The sequence below is a fragment of the Camelus ferus genome, chromosome 29, assembly GCF_009834535.1.
Source record: "Camelus ferus isolate YT-003-E chromosome 29, BCGSAC_Cfer_1.0, whole genome shotgun sequence".
Taxonomy (NCBI): Eukaryota; Metazoa; Chordata; class Mammalia; order Artiodactyla; family Camelidae; genus Camelus; species Camelus ferus.
Genome location: NC_045724.1, coordinates 23385048 through 23410572, shown reverse-complemented (window position 1 = coordinate 23410572; position 25525 = coordinate 23385048). Strand labels below are relative to the sequence as shown.

The window sequence follows — 25525 nt, the reverse complement described above, 5'->3', positions numbered from 1 at the left end:
ATTTCTGTTATTACAAAAGCACGTGTTTGACCCAGTTGTGCATAACTTATCATTCTTCAGAAAGAAAATGAGGGCCTTTTTCCTTTTTTATAAAGGATATTTATAAATATGCTAGGCACATATTTCCAACTCTTAATTTAAAACTGATGGCTATAATAAGAACTACAAAAATGAAACGTTCTTTGTTCAGAGCCATAATTCAGAATGAGGGATTATTTTACAAAAGCTTAATAACTATATATTTTTGTATCTTCTTAGACTAAGAAAAATGGATACCTTGCCCCCAAAACTCATGATATACGCATCTGGCTATTTCAGCAAATGTCTAGAACTGAGGCTGCCTGATGCACACATCACCTAGGAACACTTTTCTAATACTGGAGGCAACACCCAGAAATGTGGATGAGGGTGGCTCTTGTTTTTTGGCTGCAATGGCAGTCAAGGGCTAACAATTAGAGCTCTTGAGAGAAGTTTTTCACAGTTAGGTTTCAAATACTGCAGATTTCTTAACTGCTATTAATATAAACAAAGTCTGCTTGATCTCTCAAAGTTACATTTAAAAGATAGTTTCTGATCCATCAAAGCTTGATAAAAAAGGTAATTATGCTAGCCATAGTTTTTAAAAAAAAAATTGTTTCTATCACTGCTGTAGTTTTTGGCTAGATTAGTAACTGTCTTCACAAACCTTGAGGTTCACAAAGTTGTAAAATTCTGAATTAAGGCTTTGGAAAATTTATTTAGCTGTTAACGGCATACAGATAGATAATTGCTCGTTTAAGGGCAGAAATGCTTTATAACCAAAGTACTTTTCCCTGGAGGAAATCATACTGTCATTTGTTTTTATTTTCAAAATGGAAACAAATGGCACTACGACTCCTAAGGGCAAAAATGACTTCAGTCTATTTCTTCTCCCATGCACGCTCATCTATTCATTTTCAGGGGGATGGCATATAGATCCAGTCCCCACCCCCACCTCCCATGACTTCTAGTGCTGCGAAATGTACCCACTCGCTGTACAGTAATTAACAGCTCTTGACTGGAAAACTGCCAGCATGTACAACGTGACACTCTTCCTTTGAACACTAACAAAGTGCATAAGTAATTTATGTTGGATTAAATATCCCTAACAGGACCCTTAAGTAACCCAATCACTTTAAACAGGCTCCACATGCCTGCGCCAGTGCAGTGAAAATGTCAGACAGTGATAACCCACTAATAGCACAATTCTAACTATATTCCAGCCATTAGCATTTTATGACATCAATCCTCATTAAACCTGGCAAGGAAAAAGATACTAATGTTTCCCAATTTTACAGCCAAGGTGGAAGAGAAACGGAGAAAATGTGTAGACAGGTGCTGTCTCCCAAAAAGGATTAACATTTTTTAAAAATGTGGTAGCAATTTTCTGTTAGTACCTTTGTTTGCATTGAAAGAGAGACAACAAAGAGGTAATGGCTACAAGGACCTCGATGGAATTCAGCCAAGAGGGAAAGAAAAGACTGGCGTTTCAGCCATTGTGCTCCCTGCTAAAGCTCTGTGCCAACTCATCTTCCAACCCATTATATGAAATTTAATTTAACCTGCTATGCAATTAATTCAGATGTTCAGCCTATTTTTCTCATGGCAGAATCCCTCACACAATGCCTTATTTAAATATTAATCAGTCCTCTTTCAATTAGGACTAATTTGCTTCACAGGGTTTCTCTCATCTTCTGATTGCAGGAAAATGGAGGTAACTTGCAACGTTTGAGGATAATTAACATGGTATTTTTATAATACTGATACATCAAATGGGACCTTAATGAACCCCGCTGATTCCATTTAGTAAAGCATGCCTCAAAGTTATAATCAAGAGGAAAGCCATTGCCATCTGTTTGAAATACTAAGGAGCACGATTTAAACACAAAACGCTTATTTCTCTAAACTGTCTATTGTAGAGGCCTGCAAAAGTCATTTTTCTATGCAAACTAATTGTACAGTATTTTCATCCGAATCTTTTATTGCACATATACAAAACAGTGACATCTTAAGATGTAGGGGCCCTGTTTAATTAAATGTTGACAACCACAGAAATAAGTAATGTTTGTCAATGTTACTTTTTTAAGCATGCTGTGCAGTTGCCGCTCGAGCAGCAGTAGCAAGTTTTATATTTCTAATGAATCTAATATTTCATGGCCTTTTGTTTAATATTTGAAGAACTTTTCTTAACAAAAGCCACGAAGCTCTACCAAACGGAAAAACACAAGCATCCACTGTTGGTTTGCTGCCCCTAACGTCACAGAGTAAACAGGTTAACATTTACACACGGCCAGGTGTGCACAGTGTTCCCATCTGCTTCCAGGCAGGTTGAAGGTCAATGTTTTAGGCTTTGAGCTGTTCTAGAGTTCCTTGGTTACATCTAGGTTACAGAGGCTATTGGCTCCCAGGGTCATTATCAAAGCACTCAACATGTTCCAATGGTAATAAAACATGATTGATAACAGATTGCTTATTTACAATGTTTACACTCGGGTCACAAGGATTTCCTCTGTTAACTTTTGAAAAAGTAAGCATTACCTGTGCCTGTTTTAAATGAGAATCAGAACCTCCCCTCCTTTATAAAGCAACTCCACATGCTAGATCATTATATCATAAGCATCAATAGGCCAGAATTTCACTGGAAAAACAAAACCAAACATTTGAAATGTGAAATATCACATTCATATTAAGGATCAGTCAACCAATAAAAGTATCAACTGAGTGTGTGTCTTAGATGTGTTTACCAGATGCCAAGGAAGAAATAATTGAGGGTACAAAGGACAGGCAAGTCTCCATTCCTGGGCCAGTGCAGGGTGAGAAACCCACTCCAGTCACACCAGACAGAAAGAGCAAGGGAGGCCATGGTGTGCAAAAGGACAGTGAAGAGATTAACTGGACCGGAGCAAGATTTGGTTGACGATTTATGGAAAATAAAATCCACGGCTAGAGTGAAGTTGTCTCACTAGTCTGAATTAACAGCACATCGAGATAATTTATGTGTTTCTTACTTCGTTGACTTTGAAAACTTCTAGGACACAAGCCACAGATTTCTCATCCCAGTGCCCACTGCAGGGCCTTGTTTTACATGGGCTGGGCACAAGTCAATTGCTTATTGATTTTAATAGAATTCTTGGAGTCGTTTGACAACTACTGCTGAGCACAGGCCGTAGTCCATGCGCTGTTCTAATCACTGCATATAAATTAGTGAACAAAAGGTGAGACGCGTCCCTGCCCTCAAGGAGGAGAGTAAGTTCTAGTGGACAGAGAAGGCCAATTCAAAAGGCTAACAAATAAATGGATAATTCCCAATCATTGAAATCTATGAAAAATGCAAAGCCAGGTGTTAAGAACAGAAATTGAATGGTAGGAACATTTTGGATTGGGTGGCAAGGAAGGCCTCACTGAAGAGGTGGCATTTAGGATAAGAATTTAATGACGACAAGATGGCTTCAAGGAAGACTGAGACAGTTCGAGAGAGCAAGTGGATGGCACCCATGGGCCCAGAATAAGCTTAGCTGGTGTGAGGAACATAAAAAATAAATAAACAAGTAAACAAACTAGAGGAAAACACAAAATGAGGCTGGAGAGATGGATATGGGCTGGAAAATGCATGGTCCTGAGTTCATGAAAAGAAACTGGATTTTTCCCCCAAGTGCAATAAGAAACTGGAGGGTGGTTTGCAAAACAGTGATCTGTGTTCTCTCTCTTATCTCCTACGTGAAACAGGGATGTACGGGAGCAAGCAGAAAATCAAGGCGACCAGTCAGTAAGCCTCTGCAGCAAGCCAGGTGGACAACGTTCATGGTTTGGCTCGAGTGGGGATAGCAGTGATGGAAACAGATGCAGACAGAGAAACATGCAAATGAGAGTGAAGGAGAGAAGTGTGGGATCAAAGATGACTTCAAGGATGCTGCCTTAAATAACTGGCGTCTCCTTCTGAGATGGAAACACTAGGGAAGGAACAGCTTAAGGGAACAATCTAGAGTTCTCTTCTGGTCGCTCTGATTTTACAAATGGAGCTGTGGCATACTAAAATCAACTCATCAAAATAATATTTAAATCACTGACTATTATTAGCGACTCTATGAATATTCTTTTCAACTTCTGAAATAGCTATTTCCTTCTAGTTTCACTAGCTACCACAGAGAAAAGTGGTGTGACAGAGCTGGGGCAATTCATAATTATATACACAGAGCGTCCAATTTCTGCACCATGTCAGTGGAAGAACACTATTTAAGGCAGAGCCAGCACCAAGATACATGTAAAGACTGCATTCAAAGCCGCCTGTCCAGCCTCCTGAGAGCTCCACTCGCAGAGCGCATGTTCTAGGAGCGAGGAGAACAGGGTGGAGCTGCCCCCACTGTCTCAGTAGACTAGGCCCTCTCAGTATAGATTCCTATAGTAATTTCTTAGCTGCTCTGCCCTCTCCAACTGGAAGTCCTTGGAATCCTCAGGGAAGCACATGAAAGAAAATGCACCCAAATAAACCATCAAATTAGCCAAGATTTCGATTTGTACATACAAATCTACAAAGGGACCTACAGCCCTCCGCCCGAGCTGGGCTTCCAATCTGCTGGGAATTCTTGAAAACACCGCCCATGATGCCACTGTCCTTCGTGGCCGCCCATCCAATTACTTATCCCTCGCAGCTTGAGAGATTCTGTCTCACAGTTTAAAGACAGAACGGCTGCCAACAGGCCAAAACGATCATTAATAAGTTAACTGTTACCAGATAAGATTGCAATCTATGCCAGTCCTATTTTAAAGTAATCGCTACTATGATTACTACACGAACTCCGCCAAGACAGGAGCTCTGACGTGGGAGCCAGGTGACGAGGTTATGCGTCCACTCGCAGCGCAACAGGTGCCTTGTGTACGTGCCCGTCCCTGGCCCCACCCCTGCCCCGACGATGAGCAATACATGGTGCTTCAAATGTATTAAAAATGAAACTGATGCTTTACCTAGCCTGCCATCGCCCTAAAAACTAAAACAGAATGGCTCGGTCCTGTTGGTTGGTTCGACCTCCCATCTAAGAAGACAGGGCTGCTGCTGAGTGCCAAGGTGGGGAGCAGATGGGAGTCCCTGGCCCCCTCCACCTGAGCACATCTAACCACCAGTACCTCCCCAGAGTCCCACTGCCCTGCCACCAGCACACCATCACCCCATTTAATAGCAAGTTACAGAAAGAAAAGCGATAATAGTTGTAACAACAAATCCGTACAGAAAGCTCATTTTGTGCCAAACACTGTTCGTTTTGGGGCTTCCAGAGATGAACTCATTTATCTGCACAACTCTACAAGGTAGGGAGATTATCATCCCATTTTATAGCTCAGCAAATGCAGGCACTTCACAGAAGTTAAGAACAAGCTCGAAGTCTCAAATTAGGAAGAGGAAGAGGAGGGGAGAGACGCAGGGGGGCAGGGGCCGGGGAGGAGGCCCAATGGGGAGAGTTTCCGCAGAAGGAAGGATAACTGCGCATGCCCTGGGGACCAACCGCATCCGCCCATCACCCAAGCTCGTCACAAACACCGTTTCCCAGAACGGCACACTTTTCTATTGCCTCCTCTAGTACTGAATCTTAAATATTTGCCTAACTAGAGTTTAGCTGGAAAAATTAGAGGTGAATATGTCAAGCCTGTCAAATGGTACTACGAGGGGGGAGGGTGTAGCTCAGCGGTAGCCCACATGCTTAGCAAACACGAGGTCCTGGGTTCAATCCCTCCATTAAAAAAAAAAGTAAATAAATAAACCTAATTACCTACCCCCTCCAAAAAAACCAAACAGAAACAAAAACAAAAACAAACAAACAAAAAAAGAACAAGACAAATGGTACTACGAAATAGAAAACACCCCTCCTCCCCGTGCACCTGGACCGGTTCCGCCCTTGGAGAAGCTAACAGGTTAGTACTCTCCATAAACATGTGAGCTCATATACTTTATTTAATAAAGCAATAGATTTCCATTGCTAAGCTATATAAATGTGTGTAGTCGAAAATTAGAACCAGTAACTTAATAACACTTACGGTGACTACAGTAATTCCCAGAATATATCTAACTTCCATTCCTGTATTTTATTTGCTCATGCATGCAAACAAAGTCATGCGTTCCACTGCTGACCTGTAATCTTTCAGACTCGATAAGGAGCCGTTCTCTTCTCTATCATTTATTCACTTTTTCGTCAATTCATTTAAAGAGGAATATTGTGTGCTCAGGGTGCTCGGTCCAGGGGCTACAAAGCCTAAAACGGCATGACAGGGGCTCTGTTCCCCGAGATCAGCGATACAGTACAGGGTGAGTGACAGGTACGCATAATTATAACAATAATGATGACGAAATAATCATGACGCGAATCAGGATGCTGATGAGAGCGAGGGTCTACCGTGGGCCTGTTCTAATTGCTGCACATATGTGAACTCATTTCCACATTAGACCCGCCCCATGAGGTTACTATTATCCTCATTTACAGAGGAAGAAATGGCCCAGAGAGCTGAGGGCTCAGCCGCGCAACTCCCCTCGGGCACGCGCCCGGCAGGTGCCCAGGCACTAGCGCTGGTCTTCGGCCCCAACCCGGAAACTGGAGAAAAGAGATGCAGTCAGACTCAGGAGGTGGGAGGAGGGTATTAGAGAAGCTTCCAGGAGGAGGTGCTCTTTGTGTTTAATTTTTAAGTGTGAATAAGACAATCAGATGACAGAGTTGCGTCCTGGGAAAGGGAATGCAGTACCTAAGGGGATGGAGCCCAGAGACAGCTGATCGTGTGCCAGAGGTCACACATCAAGGGGCAGAGAGAGAAGCCTGGAGAGTCAGGCCTTGTCCTGCTCAGGACTGGAGTACTGTCTTACCTCTACTGTACCTCGGCCTGCATCTTAAAAAATCGTCATTTGAATTTTTTAATTATTTCGGGACCATGATGGCCTTGCTGGAGAGTACAACTTTTGCTGGAAATTCTAAAAACACCTTATTACAGACCGTCTACCCAGCAGGTCATCTCTGTGTAATAGTGAGGCTCCTTCTTAAATTAATAAGGAAAATACTGTCAATCAAAAAAACTAAGTTACATTCAGATTACAACCATCCTTTCTTTTCTAAGTTGGCTATCAGTATTTATAGGATGAAACTGCTTTTAATCACTACTGGTATTAAAACTGGCATAGTTTATTCTCCACAAATCTGGTGTGTGTGCATGTGTGTCTGTGTGCGCACGTGGGACTGGAGATGTTTAATATTATTTGTCCTGCTGAGGTCCAAGTTAAACGGATTGCTTTATTTTTGCTGGGGTCATCTGTCTGTCCCTTAAAAAACATTGGTGCTTCTGTGAACTTTCTGAGTCTATGTGTATTTCTCCACTTTATGAAGAGGTCTGAAAAAAAATCATCCTTCTAAAATAAAATCTGGCAGTCCCTTAGATAACCTAGGAAACGTGTCCAGGGGTGCCCATGGTTAGACGGTGCACGCTCTCTGAGTCCTCATCCAGTCATTTCCCGCCTATTGGAACCAGCCTGCCGTGTGGCTTTGTGATCACAGGTAACCCGTGTGCTGACTAGTTAAGACACTGCTGTGAGAAGCCCCCGAGTCTCCCACTCTGTTTGCCTTGTCTTGGCCCTCTCATTTGTACACCAGCACGTGACTTTTTTCACATATCACTGAATGTTCACATATTCCATATATCTTTTCATGAATGTATAGTATTTCTTACTTCATTTTTAATTTTGTTTCAAAACACTGCCCTCTTTCCAGCTCTTGCCCTTGGTAAAGGTCTTGGTAGAAGTTCATAGTAGACTCAGACTGTCAACCTCCCTACTCTCACTTGCTTCTTACGAGTTGCTAGAGTGTGTGCTATTACACTTGTAATTCTGTGTTTATAGCTATTTCAAAAGTTGTTTCTCCCTCTTCTTGGCTCTAAAAAAAGTCTTCATGCTCTCTGTTAAGAACTTTCTGTAGTTCTTTTTCTTCTTTGAGTAGTAGCCAAACATGCCATTTTTCTTTTCTTAAGAACCTTAAGATTCTGAAGGCACATCTAATTTGGGTGTCCATCTAATTCTGATTTAAGGTTGAAAAATGATCATAAAATAGCAACTTTATACAAAACAATCCTAAAATATGAGGGTTCCAAGATGGTGTTAGAGAGCACCTAGTTGTCTATGACTTCTGAGATGTAAGTCTCTCTGTGGAAGAATTTGCTTACAGTGCCACCAATTAAATCCTGAATTAAGTCTCCAGTATGAATTGCCTGGTGTTTTTTATGCTTAAAGCATATACCATAGTTACAATGGTAAACACAGGTTATTTTAGCAGAAGCCTTTAGAGTGTTGAATTTCATGCTGGCATAAAGGTTAACATATTTTGCTCTAACGAGAGGGAACTGTGTAAGTTCTCCTCACAATCTATGGCTGTCTGAACTCAAAGCTGAGGAGGCAGTGCTCTGAACTTTCAGGTGAGTTGGATAAATGTCTACACAAGACCAAGAAGGTAGATGATCATTAAACAGTAACAAGGTCAAGTTTTTTGCAACAAAAAAATCTGTTCTTGGCCTGTGCTGTCTCCTCCCTTGTGAAGAGTTGAGCTATCAACATTTTTCTCACATCCCATCTGAGATTCTCAGCCAATAGTATCATTTTTTAACAACAGTAGCTCTTTCAGAGAGACTACATTACTTATTTCTCCTCCTTTTGATAAGGCATGAACCACAAGTGTCCTTAAAAGTTGAGGTTATCATTGGCACCCATTATACTATACAAGAATTTTAAAATTGGAAGCTTTTGGCTCCACCAGATTCACCTTCTGCCTTTTATAACCAGGACACCCCCCCCCCCGACCCCACCACCACCCCCTGCCAATGTGCAGCTGTGGTTCTCTGCCTCAGCTCTCAAGTAGCAGGGACCCTGCTAGGGGACTCTGGCTCTTCCACTGGTGCTAATTCTCCCACAACACGTGCCTCTTAGTGATTTGTTCTCTTAAAAATGTTTTACTTATTTTTATTTTCTCTTGGTTTTGCTCCATTTTGAAGCCAATAACAAGTTGACTGGTAAAATGGCAGCCAAAAAGGGGAAGATCTTTATGGAATCTTCAGTTATTTCTCCACGGTTGCCCTGAGGTCCTGGGGCAGCCTGGTGTGATGAAATCTCACCGGACCGGGGGAATGTGAGTAATTCCTAAGCTGCTCCTAACCAGCTTTGGGCCTTGGGCAGAGACATGTAGCTTTTCTAGGATTTTATTTTCTTCACTTATGAAATGACAGGTGGGCTAAATGACTTCTGACCCCCCTTTCCCTGCTTGAGAATTAACACAGTATTCCCAAAATACACTGAAGTCACTCCAGAACCGCACTACGGTAATCCTACATTATGTCAGCTCACATCAATCATTCGTTAGCGGGACACATCTAAAAAAGTATGAGCAAGCTTGATTAAGCAAAGAATGTCAAACTCAACCAACCTTAATCAAACGGATTTGATATGAATAGAAAGCGTATTGTTCACATACCTGTTATAAGTGAAAGCAACAATTATCAAATATTTTCCAAATTGTCTTCTAATGAATCTAAGAGACTGTTTATATAGTCAAGAGAACTACTTTTAGACTTTTTGTCTTTCCTTTCTCCTCGTTACAGTTGCTTCGGGTTGCCTGCTGTTAAATACGTCCCTACAAGGTGGAGAACACACACATGGATGAAGGAGAAAGAATTTTAGGATTTCTGTTCCATCCTCATTATTTCCCTGGACGTGATGCACACCCTTGCTCGTGTTCATTAATGCTCCCCTCCTCTCTTTATTTCTTATTCCCTCTCATTATCCTTCTAACAGGACAATGTCCTGCCACTGTCCATTTTTTCTCATTTCTGTACCATTACCCTAACTACCTCATTCTGGCTTCCCACTAATTTTCCCTTTAGGCTAAAATTAAAGAACCTGAAACATTTCTGTAAATTGCTGAAACTGTTTTTTTTATTTCAGAAAAATATTCAACAATCATTTATAAAGCCTTCCTGTATTTACCTTCTGGTTTTGGACAGAGAAGAACTAACTTAAATAGTTCAAAAAATTATATTTTCTAAGATAAAACAACACCTTATTTATTAAATTTATACTTTATTCTGATTTATACTGCTTTATACCCATTAAAGAGAAAAATGAAAAAACTCAAACTTACAATAATTTTAGTGTTTCCTTAATGTACCTGAAATTCACATGTGAAAAACAACTTAGTCACAATTGGACTCTGAGAAGCATCGGTTTCCTTCTATCTCAGAAAATTCTAAGGTCTTCTGCCATCTTAGACCATCGGCAGCAACTGAAGTTGGAGGCCTCGCCTAGTGGGTATGGCAGTAACCTCCCACCCCAGTGATAGACATTTCGCCAGGCTCAGCAAACACTAATTTGACTGCTAATAGTCTGTGTGAAAGGCACTAACCATTAGTTAAACAAACAGACCATCTGAGTGTACAACTGTCAACATGACCAAAACCTGCTCACACAGGATCAACAGCACGCCCTGGTCAACAGCCGAAGGGCCCGAGACCCCAGTGTCCACTGCTGCTCAGTGACAGGGGCCGTGGTGGCCCAGCGCGGACAGAGCATTCCCTGGCTGTAAAGTGTAAAGGTAGTTTGGAAGGAATCTCAAATCAGAACTGCCTTTGCAGCCCCACTGCCACTGCCTTAAGGAGAAGCTTTTGCTGCCTCTGGGTCTGGGATCGCCCTTGCTGGGCTCCCTGGCCCTCACCTCTCCCCATGGCCCTTCCCTTATTGCCGAAAACCAAAGAAATGTCATCAGACCACCCTCTTGCTTTAAAGCCTCCACTGGCCCCTTGACAAGTGAGCTCAAAACAAGCTCTTGCATCAGCTGGGACTTGTCACTACCCTGGGCTCCACTAATATCCTTCAAATATGAATACTTGATACTAAAGTCACAAAGACATTTCAGACCCTTAATGAGTGAAGGAATTTTAAAGCCAGAGGAAACTTAGCATTTTTAAGATACATATTCTCTTTTTATGTCAGACACCACTTCCAAGTATTAATACATAATGTAACAAGGGAAGAACAACCAGGTACAGTTTACTTCCCTACAGAAATAGTTGCATTTTTATTATTACAGAAGGTATGGGGGAAAGTATCACATAACAGATAGGAATAAACTCACCTTTACTGATTGTCGAGCCGATATACCTAGTTTTCACTGTGGCTTTACGTATACTTCCATGAGCTTGCAGATGTGTAGATCTAGTCTGACAGTAAGACAGTCACATGGCTGATACCATAAAAGAGGTGTGACTCTAAAGTAACATGACTAATTCTTAAGCAAATATACAGCTTAACCATAGATATTAACTAGTCCTTTTTAAAGTACTGAAGTTATCTTGGTAATATTCTAATGGGTTCATCTTGATCTCAAAACTCCTGCTTTGGAACTATCTGTGTGTGGGTGTGCGTGCGCATGCATGTTGGTGGGAAAACTTTATTTTAGGGTGAACTAAATTTGGAGAAACAACCAAAAAGTCAATCAGGTCTGTATCAGAGCAAGTACAGCAAAATGTTACAATAGAATCTAGCTTTGTTTTAAAACCTTTCAATTTGGCTGTATGTTTGAATATTTTCTAGTAATGAACTGTAGAGAGAAAAATCAGAGCTAAACTTTATAAGTAAAATGGGAAATCTGTCGGGTAATAGGCCCTATGAAATAATGTAAGTGAAGGAACTAAGAACTTATGAGCTACGATGAGTATAGATCTCTACACAGAAAGCTGACAAGAGGGGCGGCCTCAGCACGGCTCAAACTATGGCACTCCTTTCCGATTAACTGTGTCGTGTTAAAGGGGAGACCGCTTGCTTGGATCCCGACATTCCTGTGGCCATATTCCTTATAGAGCACGGGGTCAGCTTGCTGACTTCCCTCCGCTGGCCAGGAATGCTAGATCACTGTGTCTCCCTGCAGCAGCTCCATCCCCCTCTACTAAAGTGTGGTTTTTGAAAGGACTATGTAGCGAGAATGGAAATTTGATCAAACATGTGGAACTGATTGATGCTGGCATTCAGCCCTGAATTCATTTAAATTATGATACCAAATACAGTAGAAAGGGACCACGACTTATGAATGGATACTTCCTGTCTTTGCGTGGTTCTGAACCCCAAGGGGTGCCCCAAAACATAAGTCTTACAACCACAAAATCTACTCTTCCTTTTTTCTGTTCCCTTTTCTCATTTGGAACCCATCAGATCCTTCATACACAGCCACTTCCCTGAGCCAGTTTTGGTGTAACATTTAAAGCCACAGATTATGCTGGGAGGTCAGCACCCATTCCATCAGAGAACGCTGAAGCTGTTTTGAATTCAGAAAAAAAAAACCGGTGGTATCATGAAAGGCTTCAGAAGGAAAAAACAATTCCAATTTCCCTTTCATGAAACTCATCAAAAAATAAAAATAAAAAAAGGTGGACTACAGCCACCAGCCCTGTGTGAAGCAACAGAGCTGCCAAAACTGTGAATAATTAACAGATTTGGAAATATAAGTAGCTTAAGCCAATCACACATTTGGCAGAGGTGAAAGGTGACTGTGGTAACTGGTTACTACATGTGCCCTCCTCTTCAGAAACACGGCTTCCCACCTGTCCTCACTGACTACACACGGCTGATTCCACGTCCATATTTCCACAGGCTTCGGGGGTACATCTGAAACCCCCAGGGAGGCAGCAGGACATTTATAACATTTCGTCTTCAGAGCATTTCAGGTAGCTCTGTGTAAAATAGTTTTTTTAAGGATTTAAAATAAATTAGCTTATTTCTCCAGGTACATATTCTTCTTTCACCTAGGATAGTTGACAAAATTATCCAAATTTCCCCTCTTACTGTTTTATAACAGAGTGTTTTAAAATTCTATATGGTGACTTTTTCAAAACACACTTCCTCCCGTGTGCATCAACACTGGACAAAAGCTGGATGGATGAGTGGTGTCCCTCACTTCAATGTCCTCTTTAGGGAAAAAATTATACACTGACTTCTTATCAAACTCAAGAAAGCATAAAATAAAAAACTAATAGATTAGTTATGTGTGTGGATAACTGGCTAACTTTGCTGCTTTCAAAATCCATTTTAAACTTAAGGACTGGTGGAATGGCTTAGGAAACTTAGCTCATCCGTCCATTTAACCCTATACATGCCACTCCTCTAAGCCAAAATGGTACATACTCACTTTTGTGTGGAATTGTCTTAAAATGATAAAATGACGGGATTGTATTATTTTCCAGCCTTTTATGTGTGGTGAAAATCAGGCTATTTTTTTCCTACCCAGCTTCATTGTCTTCTTCAACTATTTACATTTCCTTGGCTATTTTCACATGATTCTCCTTCTTAATTTTTACTTCCTTAATTTCCTGCAGACACATCTTTTTTTCTGTTATTATTCAAACAAGCTAAATTTAGAAGCAAATGCACTATGTTTCTTTTAAGATATGAAAGTTTCACCTTTGATAGCATACATCTGTTCTTTTCTACGTCTATGAGGCGGTGGTAATAAAAGATTTTTCAAAAATGTCTCAGAGCTCAAGATTTTATTTTTTAAATAATTCATAGGCAAGACTTGTAACTGGAGTAAAAACAATTCTGCTGCTCAGATGCAAAGGAATCATGTTTGATGTTTAATAGCTAGGATTCTATTTCCTACTCACGGTTGCTATCTGAATAATGAGACAGTCTAGAAGCACGGCAGTTAAGTCGGTAGAATACAGCAAGGCCACTCTGGATTCGAGAGAGCTGTTGGTCCCTCCAAGTCACTCTTGGTAAAATGAGGCCTGATCAGTTTTCCCACTTGTGGCAAGACACAATGAGTGCCCAAAATACCCAAATCAGATGAGCAAAATTCTGGGGTTTGGTGCTCCATTCTCTACCCCTGTCCTACCTGGAAAAAAACTACTGACTTCTTCTAACTTATGAAAGGGTTAAATAATGACTTAGTAGAAGCTGATTTTTGTAGGACTCAAAAAAACCCCAGTGCTGGCCGAGCACCTGTGGCTATCATGGAATAAGACCAAAATATTGGACTCAAAATTTTGACTTGACTTCAGAGTGATTTTGCCAGAAAGTTAGAAGTAAAATGGGGCTCCAGCTCAGCACCAACAAAGTTACTGGGGTTCCTGGATCACACAGGTGCCTCCTGCTCCTCCTTGGCCATCATGGCTCACGCCCATGTTTACACCCAACGGTGACTGCCATGATCCGGGCTTTGGGCCTCTGCTCACAGTCGGCATGTGCTGGCTTTTAGGAAACTATGACATTACAGAAACAAGCTGATTTTTTACCCTTCATGTTGACTGGTTTCATTCAATTCTTCGTTTGACAATAGCAACACAAAATATAGTAACATAAATCCCACATTTATGGAGAGTCAACCGTGTGCCAGGTCCCTTTACATTCAATATACACACAATATGAAAAACTCTAAATATTCAACTAAGAATTAATAATAGCATTGCAGAAGCTTTTTATAGGTTTTTTTTTTTTTTTAACTCTGCTATTCACCATTTCAAGACAGCTAAATTCTCCTTGTGCTCAAGCTGATCAACACTGAGTCCTCAGGGTCATATTGGGTGAGCTGCAATTTCAGAGAACTAAATAATAACCTAGGTGTTAATGAAACCCAGGATTGCCAAAGGTTCATAATTTTCAAACAGGGAGCAATTGAGGCACTGAAGGAACAAACACCATCTTCTTGTTGGAAAATAATACTCTGAGCCTGAGTTTAAGTAAACTGGGTCATCATCCATACCTCAATGTCATGGTTTTAAAAATTGCATATGGCATGGTACCTATTTCACAGCTACTCGCTGGTAATAATTCCCTGCCCTACAGCGCAGGCCAGGCCAGCGGGGAAGTGTGCACATGGGGAGAGAGGAAGGTGCGAGGTTCCAGCTTTCATGGACTTCTGCTCACAGCTGGAACAAGACATCCACACGCTCACTGTGCAAATTAATTAAATGCAATCTTTGAACCACAGGTTAGCTTATACTGAATAATTCCACAATTAATCTAAGATAGAACTGAGAACTGTATTGCAAACAAAACCCCAAGAAATAGCTCAGAGACTTCTGAAGGAGGAGCCTAAAAAAACACCATCTACACTGATTTCAAAACATCAGAGAATGAAATGATAAACAATGTTAATTGAAATTATCAGAAAAGTGAGTGTAGTAATTTAAAGGCAACGTTTTATTCAGAATTTCCCTCTTTGTATTATGAATAAAAAAATAGAGTACTGGGTCTGATAGTTGTTGCAATACAGCGTCACACGGAGTTTAAATATCCAGTCCCAGTCTGGGATGATTCCAGGAACAGACAGGACCTAAACAGTGTGTGACTGTAAGGCATTCACTGTTACTACAATAATGTAACTTCAGGATAAAATCTGAAGTAAATCTTTGCAGAAAATGATCACGATTTTTCTAAGAGTAAATGAGTTCAATTCTGTCCTATCCACAAGGTCAGATGAACATTGTCCCAAAGGTTATGGTTACGGTTCCTCAGCATCTCACAAGAAGAAAGAGTCCTCAAAATCATCCCATGTTCTAAAGTCTTCTCTTTGAGCCCAGTGAGAGTACCTTCATGTGCTGGCAGGTTCCAGTTCCAATGGAAACTGGCAAATTCTACTCTTGGCCATGATCAGCAACACTGACTGGGAAGCAGCTGAACTAGCCCATCTGTTGAACTCTCTTTAGCAATCACTCCTTGTCTGCCTCTTAGGTACCCTCTTGAGTCCACACGCCACACACACACCCCACACACACAAACTCACCACTGGAACAGTGTAGTTATCTTTCTGTTTAACTGATGAACACACTGAAACATCAGGAAGTTAGGAAACTCACCCCAAAACACTGTACATTGTACTACTGACAAACAGTAGAGCAAAAATTCTGGCCTTCTGATTTCAAGTTAACACACCTTCCCCCAAAGAGCAGGCAAAGGAAGGAGTGTGCTTGGAATTGTCCTTATTTATTTACCATCATGAATGAATTAAGCCAAAAAAAGAAGAAGAAGAAGAAGAAAAAAAAAGGAACTCACTGCTGACTTTCCCCTGGAGACATTATTTAAACACTTAAGTAACATCCTCTATTAAAAATAATTTATTTCATGTGACATACTACTACTTATGGTTGCATGAGTGTGCACAGCATAGTCGAGACATTGCTGTAAGGAACATGGCTACCTCAAAAACATAAAAACATTTTCAAGATGTTTAATTCATTCAAGGACACAAATAATATTACTCATAAACTCTTCTCAGCTAATTTGGAATCTATTCCACTGACTCATTTTCAATAATGTTATAAGCAAATTAATTTACCTATCAATTATTAGTTTATCAGATAATGAAAACAAAAACAGATGGTGACATAAGAGAAAAGACATGCTTTAAGCATCTTAACTGTATTTAAATCCATAATATAAGTCAGTTTGTTCTTTCAACTTAGAGACCATAGAACAGTTAATTAATCACTCAACTGCTAACAAATGTTACTCAGGCTTCACTTGGTAATTACGTGGTCACTCAGAGAATCAAAGGCAATGAAGTAGCCGATCAATGAGCTTCCCTCTTTAATGGCTAACAAAGACTCCCAAGTTTTATCTCCTGTTCTTCCAAATAAATGAGAGAAAACATACAATTTTTTATCAGTATCTTAGGCTGAAAAGACTTGAAACTCCAATATCTTTTCAACTTTTTAATATAGATTAAATTCAATGTGTTAATGATCATATCTACAATATAACGAGGTATTAAGTATTAGAAAGGAGACTTAGAGGGAAAAATCCCTTCACTGAATAAGATAAGCAAGGCAGACCAACAGCTAAGCAATTATGCAGCTGACTGAAAAAGCAGTGTGATGGAACTACCAGCTCTGTTTTTCTCATCTATAAATTATTTTAAATCCCTTGTAAAAAGATTTCAATAGGATTTCAAACAATGGTTTTCAAACACTCAGGTAGAAGAACATTTCTGCTGGCTACTGATACCTTTATGAACTCCTGAGTTAAACCACTTCTGTGGATCACAGAGTGCTTTATAGTTTCCCCAAAGAAAGTGAATCTGTTTGAAATATGAGTATTTAGAAAGTTCACCTCTCTTGTGGAATGTAGTCAAAGACGAGAGCAGAGTGGTAGGGGTTTCTATACTAAGCGGGCTTTGAAAATTAAAAGCAAAGAAGTATATGCTCTTGTATTATACAGCCACCCTAATAAAAGCAATAAGACACATCAGGGGGATGCTTGACATGAACAATTTTGTAAGCCTGGGATCGATCCCCAGATTCTTCAAGGGAGGCTGCTGTGCAGTAACCCGTTCCCTTGTGCATTTCCCATCCCTGCAGTCTGCTGAGCCTTGTACTAAATACAGGGGAGCTTGGAATTTCATGTTTTGCGACAATTTATTGTAACTTATGTCCTATTATGAAGTTTAGATACAGCCAGAATTAATGCAAGTGCATGAGTAAGGCAGTATCTAATGAAGCAACATCTCAGAGCTGACAGGGGAACTGGATGTGGAGTTGGACCGCCAGGCGAGCCTGCAGTCTCCCTTCCAGGCCACGTGAGCGAGAACACAGCATCGGTTGGGAGTGTCTCAAGAACGTCCCAGGACCACCCAAATGTTAGAAATTACAAACCAGACAGTAAAACACCGACATGATCCATCTTCTCAATACGCAATACTTTATTTCCTTGATCCAGTGCTTAAGGAGCCATCAGATTAACGAATTAAGTAAAAGCAGAATCACATAATCTTTAGTTGAGGCTGTTTTCCCTATCATAAAGCACAAACATGATGAGGGAAAGCCTCTGCTCTCACTACGTTCCAACTCCTTGTACTAACACACAGACCCGAGTATGTCCTCAATCTCTGTGCCTCTGGCCAAGAAGCTCAAGTTCACCTTCTGGATTTATATTTGCCTCACCTAACATCTGGGGCATGAAACATGTTTTTTATCTTTTATACTTTCATTTTGACAGGTTGAATTGTTTTTGTTTTTGCTGTGAAGTATCTGTAAGAACAAAACAAACAGCTCAGTTGCATTCTGCATGGTGCACTCTGCAGTATTTCACCAATATAGAAATCTTTTCATTATTCCTGATAAAGGTAATAAATCATTCTTTGCTTTCAAGATCAATCACTCATCATCAAATATTTATGGGAAGCTATTACGTGAGAGGCGCCATACTAGAAACTGGTCACACAAAGATTAAGATAAATATGTATATTCTTATTGGTTTATGGCATAGAATTATCAGCAGTCAGGATGATTTTAGACAACTTCAAGAACAAAGGAAGAAGGGGTGTTGATGGTGCAGAAGAGCCTTAACGTTTGACCTCAACATACAGACGGTATCTACCATCTACCAAATAACCCTCCACACCACTTACTGGGGACACTATACTGAAGAGAATGAGGTCAGTTCAGTTCCTTTTGAAAAGGAACAGATTTCCCACTGTCTAATTAGGATGTAGTTTCCCTTGGTTGATGGGTAGGAAGATAGTAGATGGGTTTAAGAAAATATTGAGGGCAGTTAACTCAAACAATCCACAGAAACTTTGGGATTATGTCAGACATCTCAAATAGTTACAGAACTTGCAGTAACATCAGGATATGAATAGAACAGATAACTTTAAAACAACACAATTTGCATTTTACTTAAACATTGTACCACTTTTCTTTATAAATCCTGAGTTTCTCTATTCAATCTGAGTCTTAAACAAATAAAGAAGGAAAATCTATTCTGAATTTAAAAAAAAACTTTTGTAAAAATTCTGGGCCTCCAGTAGATGTTTCAAAAATGCCTGTCAGATGAAACTGCATGTTTAGATTTCTCACTGAAGTTACAAAATGATAGAGATGATGGAAGAAGTTGAACTGGTATTCAAATTCTCACCATCACACAGACTTCAGTTTTGTCAGTACTGCAAAATTAAATGAAGACGTTGATCAGCTCTATTTAGTGAGTCAGTATAATGAGTGTATCTGAAAAATCCTAAATCCATTTTATTACCAGCAGATGTGTTTGCCAAAATTTTTGTTTTGCTATTTTGTCTTTTTGTTAGATTCACAACTCTGTTAAAAATTTATGTGAAGAAAAATATAAAATTAAGGGATATTAATTCAACATAATATTAAATCTACAAAGAACACAGTTTGGGGTGAAATCTGAATGTACAAGAAATCATCTCATATTACTTTTATACTATCTACTTTTATATAGATGAGAGGATGCTATATTTTAAATGTGTAGTGGAAACACTTGAAATATCATTATAGCATTACTTTATATGTATAAATGTTTTCTTACAATTAAACTTATAATCATACCAAGAGTATAACCTTACATGCTGACTTGTAATTTACCAAAGTCATTTTTGATGAATTTTTAGTGCATTTGCAAAGCATACAGTGAGAGTCTAGACTATGGAATAGATCATTTTAACAAAATCAAATGTCACCTGTAATGTAGAGATAAATCACATTATTCCTGTTTATTTCAAAGAATAAATAAGCATTTACCTTCTGTACTACATTTTATGATAACCTCTCCTGAAATGGTATAGCATCAATAACTCAGAGATTTAATTTCAGAATTAATTCAAGCATGGATTTTGGTTAACTATTCTTAAAACAAAAATCCCAATTTCCTATTTACCAGAAGGTTATAAGGTGCTCCACCAGCAACGGTCTTACTGGGAATGAATATCCACATAGGTTATGTTCTTACGAGAGGCAACAAAGTTCACCGGGACTGGACCCTCAGTTCTGTCATTCACCAGCTGGTTGATGCCTGGCCAAGTTACTTAACATCTCTGTTCCTCAGTTTCTCCTGACAGTATCAGTATGCACCTCACAGGGTTGACAGGACATGACATACTTCAGAATATTAGCAATACACCTCACAAAGGTGCTATGAGGTTCAAATGAATTAACAGTGGCAAAGTTCTTAGGAAAAGGCCTGACATGTAGAAGCTCTAAAATAAAAATTTTTTAATATGCCCTACTTTCCTGTCACTTACGCAGAACCAAAATCTGAGCCTGGATAATGAAGAATATAGTTGCAAACAGTTCCAGACTTACAGAAGTCTAAATACTTCTTTAAAATTCGTATGACAATAAAGCTAATGGTGATTATTAGTTTCAGAGGAGGCCTTTGACATTTCCATTTTTTTAAACTGAAGTATAGTTGATTGCCTTTGACATTTTTTGAATAAAGAGAAATCATACATGCTATCAACCAAACCACTGTTGGGTTCCAAGTCTTTCAAAAGTGTTTTGTTTAATGCACAAACATATACTCTCCACTAAGCTGTTCAGGATTAAGATAAAAAACTGTAATGCTCAGTATTTCAACCAGAAAGTGCAGAAATTCCTTCTCCTTTTCTATCTTTGACATATGTTATAAGGAAAAAAACATTATCTTCCATAGAACAATAATGACTTAAAGCCCCTCGTGAAAAGACAACAGAACACATGGTTTGTGTTTGCCCACGTCCTGCAGCCCTGCCCCACCGCACCCTGCCACAAGCCCAGCAGGTCTGCCTGGGAAATAGACCGGGCTGCCTCAACTAGGAAAAACATAAAACATAATCTTGACTGTTGTTTCATTCCTTTTATAAGACTAATAATTCAGCTGTCTTATATCCAGAAAGGCAGTCTTTATAACATGTTCTGTTCTGTACTGACATTTTTATACCATTTTTCTTTAAGTGTCATATATTTCAAACAGCTTGAGAGTAAGAGTTATTGCTCAAAAGTCACTGCTTCCCTTACAGAATCCAGGGAATCTGGATCAATGTGTAAGTGGTATTGAGAACACATGTACACTGTTTAAGGATTTGGAACTTATCATTGGTCTGGAGGTATTCAAATACCTAATCTATTTCCATTTAAAAGGAAAATGGAAACAGGATTCTCTAATGATGTTTTAATGTTACTTTTCTTAGAATTATAGTCAGTCATTCAAGACTAAGCCAATACAATATGTAAAGTGAAAAAAGTTTTGTCAAGTCTAAAAGAGAACATATATATACACCTACATATACCAAAAGTATGTGTGTGTGTGTGTGTGTATATATATCAAAAAATCATGTGTACTTTTATTAAACATTGTTTTCCAACTTTGCATCTGGAGTCTACAATCAATTTTAATCATATTAGAAAAAATATTAGAGTGCCATGAAAAAAGAGTGGTTAATTTAACTACTTGTACCAACTTGAAAGTCAGTCATCCGTTCAGTGTTCAGGGAGGGCTCAGTGTGTGAAAACGAATGACCAAAATGATCTAACAAAACCCTCCACTATTTTAAAACTACATGTGCATAATAGCAACTTATTTTAACTATTAATCAAATACTCACATTACAATACCCATAAATAATTTAAACTATAATTAACTCTCTTACAAACAGCTCATGAAGAGGCATGAAACAGAGGTCATCAGTGTGCAGGAGTCAGCCCCATCTTTGGGTACTCTCCCTTTCTTCTGGCAGAAGGAAAACAAGAAAACATTTTTAACTACATAACAATTTTAAAGTCTTGTCCAGTATTTCCAAATGTCGGAGATCAGAAACTGTTTCCTTTTGTCCTGCCAACCTAGTCTTACAGTTTTGAGTTCACTGGATATGGCTTCTGTGCTTTGCACCATGTAATTTAAAGTTGTCAGGATTCAGTAATTAAAATGGAAAAAAGGTCTGGGGGTTAGTATTAAAATTTTGACGGGACAAATACATTGTTTCAGAAAAATTTTAGCAACTTTTCCAGGAACAACAACAGTAAACAAAAAAACCCAACATAGTTCTGAGAATTATAACTTTGCAAAAGGAAGTTTCTTCACCACAAACCAAATACATTCCTCCAAATGTACACTCTCTCCTAAACTATACAGATGTTCTCCGCCATCTACCACTAGTGAGAGAGAGAGAGAAAGGGAGAGGGAGAGAGAGAGAAAGGGAGAGGGAGAGAGAGAGAAAGAAAGGGAAGAAAGGAAGAAAGAGGAAGAAAGAAAGGAAAGGAAGAAAGAAAAGAAAAAGAAAGAAAGAAAGAAAGAAAGAAAGAAAGAAAGAAAGAAAGAAAGAAGAGAGAGAGAGAGAAAGAGAGAAAGAAAGAAAGAAAGGAAAAAAAGAAAAGAAAAGAAAGGAAGAAAGAGAGAAGGAAAGAGAGAAGAAAGAAGGAAGGAAGGGAAGATCTAACCGGTTTCACTGTGAGAGCTGACAGTTTTCCGGGGACACTTCTGGGGCCGCGCGGCGCCCACTGCACTGCTGTGACGGCCAGGTAGCTGACTTACTCTGTACACTCCTACAGCTGATTCAAATGCCAGGCTTGCTGCGATCTCAAAGGGGGAGCCATGCTCCGATCAGCTGCAAAAAGGTCCCGGGGACGAGCACGGCTGTAAACCAGGAGCCCTAGACGGGGATCAGTAGCAGCACACGGCCCAGTGGAGCTCAGCACTCGGCCCGCGGCAGACCCCGGGGGGCTTTCTCTGCCCACTTCCCTCCACCGCGCCATTTTCTCGGGTCTGAGCTTGTGAATGAAGAACAAGAGCCAATGTGTCCAGCCCCTTTGTTTAACCTGCCACCATCAGTCCAGGACAGAGTTTCAGGCCACAAGAAAGGCCGCAGCCAGGAGGCCAGGGCCGGGAACGAGGGCTCCAGTGCGGGCACCGTGGCCGAGCACACGTACCGGCCTGAACAGACTGAACCAAAGGAAAAGGCCAGAAGCTGATCCCACCACGTACGGGAAGTTGAACACATGAGGAAAGAGCCTTTAGGGGAGAATGCTAGATCCCTGCCTCACACCTTAGTCAAAAACAAATCATTAGTAAGTCCAATATTTTAAAGTAACAAATAAAGTAGAAAGTACCTTAATTTCAATATGGAAAAGGCCTTTCTAAATACAACACAAAGCTCTCTCTGAAGGTCTGAATTTCCCAAGCCAGCAACTGGGTCTACACTCCAAGTGGTCGCTCACTTTATCGGGCCTATCTCATCTCAAGTCTGTCTGTCTGTCTCAGCCTGTAACTTTAACCGGACTGCACAGAAAGACATCTCAGGACAGGAGAGCATGGCCTCTGGACACTGGCAATACAATACAAAAGTTCAAGTTACTTTGAAAGTCCTAAAATAATTTTACTTAAAGTCACTGTCAAATGACACCATGATACAGGACATTCTTCATAACATTTCTTTTGCCAAAGAGATCAAAATGTTTTGCTATACATCTTACAAAAATTAGTAAAAATGAGTAATTTTAAAGTTTGCCTTGGAAAATTTTCCAAACCGTGAGCCCCAAGAATTGTACGGATGCCACTACAATGAGACTGACAGTACATCTGAGACCTAACGGCCAGGTCCTCTGTACAGGGTCCCTGGGACAGCAGTCCCAGTTATCCTCACCCCAGGCTCTGGCGTGAAAAACAGAGTCTGGGAACAACCGGTGTTCTTCCCTGATTAAAAGACTCAATCTCATCTTATGGAAACCCAAGAAAAAATGTTTGCTGTCATGTGTCATTTATTATATGAAAGAAACGCACGTCGGTGCAGAAATTCTCACTGCAGGCTGTATGAACAGGAAAGCCACATTCCCTCTGCTTAGCACACATCTGACAAAGACACTGACTGTGCTTGGTCGGTATTCCCACGCGACGAGCAACTAGGAAAAAAGGCAAAGTGGTGAGTGCTTGCAACAACTTAAATTTCCGCACTTCAACTAACCACTTGGGAGGAGCTGATAAGGCACGACACGTCTAGAAAAACTGTAAACCGATTTGGAACAATGGATAATATGTGAGTCCTCGTCTTTAAATGTAAGAATCTGAATTTTCTCTCTGGAAGAAAGAGTATGAATGACGTTCTTAGATTTATATTTTAGGACATTAACTAGTACTTTTATTTTTAAATAAAGAATGCCATTCAGGGAAAATACTCAAACATCAAATGAAATGTGTTATAAAACCTATTACTAACTAGCCACATTTTGTAAAAAAAAAAAAAAAAAAAAAAAATCCCGTACCAATAGCTAGCATTTAGCAGACCTCTGACCACAACTAAGCGCTTTATAAGATGGTTTACAGACGATAATGTGCAAAATGTGCTAATGCGCACCTCATGACTTTGCTGTGAGAATTAAAAATAGTTATTATGTGAAAAACATTTAGAGCGATGTCTTGGACACTGGAAACATTCAGTAAATATTAGTTCCTATATCTCATTCAATCCTCTCAACAAACACTGGCAGCCAAGAGATACTAAATAACTTGCCTACAGGATCGTCTGATTCAGGAGCCTGTGCCTGTAACCTCACTCTTCCTGTAAGTCAACAGTAGACCCGCTCCTTCCTCTCTCTCTCTCCCACCATAACAGTCTACAGAAGCAGAACAGTCTGTAAATGAATGACATGTATTTCTGTATCACACACATACAAATGCTAGAAGAAAATGCATGCTGAGTGGTGGATTTACAAATTTCTATGGCTTCGTTTTCCATATTTTCTACACGTAATATGTACTCTTTGAATAATCGGTTATTTTATAAAGATCTTATAAAACTTAAATCATGAACACCTGAAGAAATTCTAAGTGCCTCATTATTTACCATCAATATCAGCAAAAATTCTTTTTTAGTGAAAGCGATTATTAGAGCAAATTGTTCCTTTAAGCACCAAGAGGTGCCCTAGGAGATAGGAAGCATTGGGTTACACAACGCCAGATGCTCCTCACCTCTCAAGGTCGACAGGAGAACAACTGCTTCTAATTTTCTTTGGAAACATCCACGGGGCACCCTAGACTGTGGGCCAAAGACAGGTCAGGCCCTGCTCCGGGGCAGGGGAGGGAGGGGAGCTTCCTCTGATATAAAAATGTAACAGCAAGCTCAGGGTATCAAGGGTCTTCAGTCTAGTTCAACAAGCACACCCCGACAGCCAACCTCTAGCAAGGCTGGGCCTTTCTAGAACCCGAGAGGCAAGGAGGTAAAGCACTCTCTAGAGCAGCAAGAGGAATCTGGACAAAGAGGATCTGAACCCACCTCGGCACTGCCAGCTTTTCTGTTAGTCTGTAAAGGAGAAGGGGTGGGGGAGGTGTTTTAAACAGATGATGAGAACGGGTGACCAGGGCGGTAAGACCAGCTTGCGCTTAGTAATTGTTTTCTGGAGTAAAAAAGGAAGAGAACTTCAAAAGCATGGTGTCTTCCTAACTCCCCTTTCCCCTCGTGATCAAAAATCAAAATAAAATTAAATACGTGCATGTACAGGTTCCCTTTCTGAGAGACTAAGAAGGTATCTTGGATGTTCATCGGAAGACTCCTCATTCCAGGTATGTGGAGAAAACAATTTAATTGGAAGGGAAAAAAATGAAGATTCTTTTTATGTTTCAAAAAATTATTTTATGAAAAAAGATTACCTAGTTAGTAAAGATATAGGATGGAAAAGGAAGGAGAAAGAATTAGCAATGAATGGATTTCCTTTGAACACATTAATGCTGTATCTTAAATACAGTAGT

At 39.9% G+C, this 25525-nt stretch overlaps 1 protein-coding gene across 3 annotated transcripts in view; it reads right to left on the bottom strand.

Moving 5' to 3' along the window:
- Positions 1–25525, bottom strand: part of TOX (thymocyte selection associated high mobility group box) — a 270314-nt gene that overhangs the window by 194379 nt on the left and 50410 nt on the right. The window contains exon 1 of one of the 3 annotated variants that reach the window (XM_032470219.1): positions 11157–11176. The exons of the other annotated variants lie outside the window; for them this stretch is intronic. The gene's annotated coding sequence lies outside the window, so the exon portion shown is untranslated. Of the gene's footprint in view, positions 1–11156; positions 11177–25525 lie in introns of those variants that run through there. 3 annotated transcript variants of the gene reach the window in all.